The sequence below is a fragment of the Ptychodera flava genome, chromosome 13 (genome assembly GCF_041260155.1).
Source record: "Ptychodera flava strain L36383 chromosome 13, AS_Pfla_20210202, whole genome shotgun sequence".
NCBI lineage: Eukaryota > Metazoa > Hemichordata > Enteropneusta > Ptychoderidae > Ptychodera > Ptychodera flava.
Genome location: NC_091940.1, coordinates 39978703 through 39981565, shown reverse-complemented (window position 1 = coordinate 39981565; position 2863 = coordinate 39978703). Strand labels below are relative to the sequence as shown.

The window sequence follows — 2863 nt, the reverse complement described above, 5'->3', positions numbered from 1 at the left end:
TCCATGTTCAGCTCACTGTCTGTCTCAGACCCTGTCGAGCCTGGTCGTGGTCTTTCTCTTTTGTTCGACGACATTCTGACCCAAATGCCAACCTGAGAAGTTAGTAGATATCTTCACAAACACTTCAGGTAGCAAACTGCTCACCGACTACTGTTCTATGTGAAAAGTAGAACAGTTTTGCGAACTTTCTTGATAAGTTACTCCTTACCTGCAATAACTACCACTTGTTATTTTTGTTTGTTTGTTCTCAACAGAGGAGAACGAACCAAGTATGGTGGTTATGCTGAGGGACTCGCCAAACCAACCGACACTGACATCGATCGTCAGATTAGAAATCAGACATTTTCAGTTTCTCGTTCCGTTAATATGTATAGCGAACCGACCCTCGATTCCCCTCAGCGGACTGATGAAAAAGCTTCGAAAAGAAGTATAATTGCTTGGAAGGTGGTGAAGGAATACGGACTTAACTCCACTTCGCATGGTATCCCAAGAATCTTTGGGGCAAAAAGTCGAGTGCTTGGATTTTTCTGGACCGTCCTTACTTTAACTGCTTTTGGCGCATTTCTATGGCAAGGATCGGAGTTGATAATGCAATTTAAACGTTTCGACGTCATTACAAAGGTAGTTTTAAATGAAGTCATTTCTTTAACAGAGTATAAATTACAACCGACGATATTTGAACTGATGTTAAAATTGTAAAGCTCTTCCTTCATAGCTTAGGCCTATATAAACATTGGTAACATTATGATGCCCATAAAGTGGTTACATTGTAATGAACGTAAGGAAGCCATGGAGAAGGGATACTCGATATATTAAGCGGCATCGAAATCAAAAGTTTTCGATTTTAGACATAACATTTCAGTCGTTACGTGAGCTCTTATCTTATTATCCTTTCATTTCGGATCGCTGCTGGATGAACAACTTACAAGATCTGTTTGGATCCATGAGTGGAAATCCGAAATTCATTGATTTGTTTCTGTAATTGTAAAGATATGTCTATGGATTATTTATTGACAGGTCGAAGTAGTGACTGAAAAGCGACTCGTCTTCCCAAGCGTGACAGTCTGTAACGTCAATAAGTTACGAAAATCTGCCATCGCATCATCTCCGTACAAAAAGATGTTAATCGTCGATGAACAGATTGTATTGCCGTATTATGGTATTAAGCTAAGTATTTGTAGGCTATGATAAAGATGTAAACTCTTTGGTGACCAAAGGCATAGAGTCACCTCCATGTGCTGTTATATTTTGTCAAAATTGAGCGGTCGTGCTGCCACGGCACCGAGACTATAAGAAATTCATAAGTAATATCTTTAAATGATATATTATTTTAAACTGACATCTAAGATCACCGTATACCTTGTCGAGGGATAAAAATTTCTACGTCTTTTGGAAAAAAATAGTAGTTGTCAAGCTAAAATTATGTATATATACCTGTGATATTTCTTCCGACGTGTACAAACTATTCACCACACCAAATCTATCTATGAAGCTACAATAGGACAGGGACAAGCATTCGGCCTTACAAGTGGCGCAAAACATGCGGAAGTGCAAATATATATATTTATTGTTTTATTTTCAGCTCCTTGTATACCTGGTGACTTTGCATGTGCAAATAGAATTTACTGTGTAAAAGAGTACCTACGATGTGACGGTATTAATCATTGTAAGGACTTCAGCGATGAAGATGGCTGTGTATATGGTGAGTTACGAGTGTACAGATATTGTCCACAGTCAAAGTGTAGGGAAATTGGCCATAGTCAAAGTGTAGGGAAATCGACCGACGTCAAAGTGTACGGAAATTGGCAACAGTCAATGTGTAGGGAAATCGGCCTCAGTCAACAAAGTGTAATATAATTGGCCGTAATCAAAGTACGGAAATTGGCTGTAGTCAAAGTAGGAAAATTGGCCCCGGTAAAAGTATAGGGAAATTGGCCACAGTCAAACTCAGCTGGCAGCGATGAACTACGTTTTTCAGCGATTACGACCACATATCAATCTCAAGGGTAAAAGCATGAGTTTCATGTTTGCTTTGTCAGATGTGAGCCTAAGTTGAATGCCTAAATGGTACGCAATGATGACACTGCTCGCTTAATGTGTGCTTTTACGATACTGTAGGCGTAAACTGTAAAGTGAGGGTGAGTTAAGAAGAGTTTGCAAAGAGGAATTATTTACAGTGACTAAGTATGACTTGGCAAGGAAAGAATTCATCTTAAAAAATCAGTTCACCACTACAGGACTTTCTTCATTGGAAATACATCAAATCCCATGGAAGGGGTAATGGTTCGAGGAGAGTTGATTGTAGGGTCATCTTAGCTAACAGAAAAGGAAAAGGCGAAAGAAATCTGTAAAATTGCCATGTTAGCATGGGTAAAACGTCACTGCGCTTCGATATCCCGATATCCATTCCTATTTTGATATCTGGTATATTGTTTCGAAACTGCGAGTATAGTCGTCATGTGACCATGTGACGTGCGCTTTGACAATGCCGCTCGGCGTACTCGCCATCTTTTCTGTACATTTTGCTCTAATTTCAGGGCCTTAGCCTGCTTTGGGGAGAGACGACAAATGCCCCTCCGGAAGTTTCCACACTGCCAATATGTAATGTATGTAAATTACCCGAATCCTAAGATCTGCCCTTGGTAGTTTGTTCAGGCTAGGGCTTTGAATTTGTGCAATAGGTTCTCAGTTACATCCTTTGAAACGGAAATGGTTTATGTAAAAACGTATGTTTAGATGTATCCTCAGAACATTTTCAGCGGATCAAAGGCAATCAAATTTTAATGTCAATAGTAAGCTATTCGTGAAGCCAAAATAACCCCTTGTGATATCGTTAGTGGAGAGTGGACGTATTTTTTAATAT

At 39.4% G+C, this 2863-nt stretch overlaps 1 long non-coding RNA gene across 1 annotated transcript; it reads left to right on the top strand.

The window, feature by feature from the left end:
- Positions 1 to 260: 260 nt before the first annotated feature.
- On the top strand, positions 261 to 1702 carry LOC139148786 (uncharacterized). The gene is made up of 3 exons (XR_011556014.1): positions 261 to 621; positions 1018 to 1159; positions 1583 to 1702. It is a non-coding gene; the product is annotated as an uncharacterized lncRNA (long non-coding RNA).
- The last annotated feature ends 1161 nt before the right edge of the window (positions 1703 to 2863 follow it).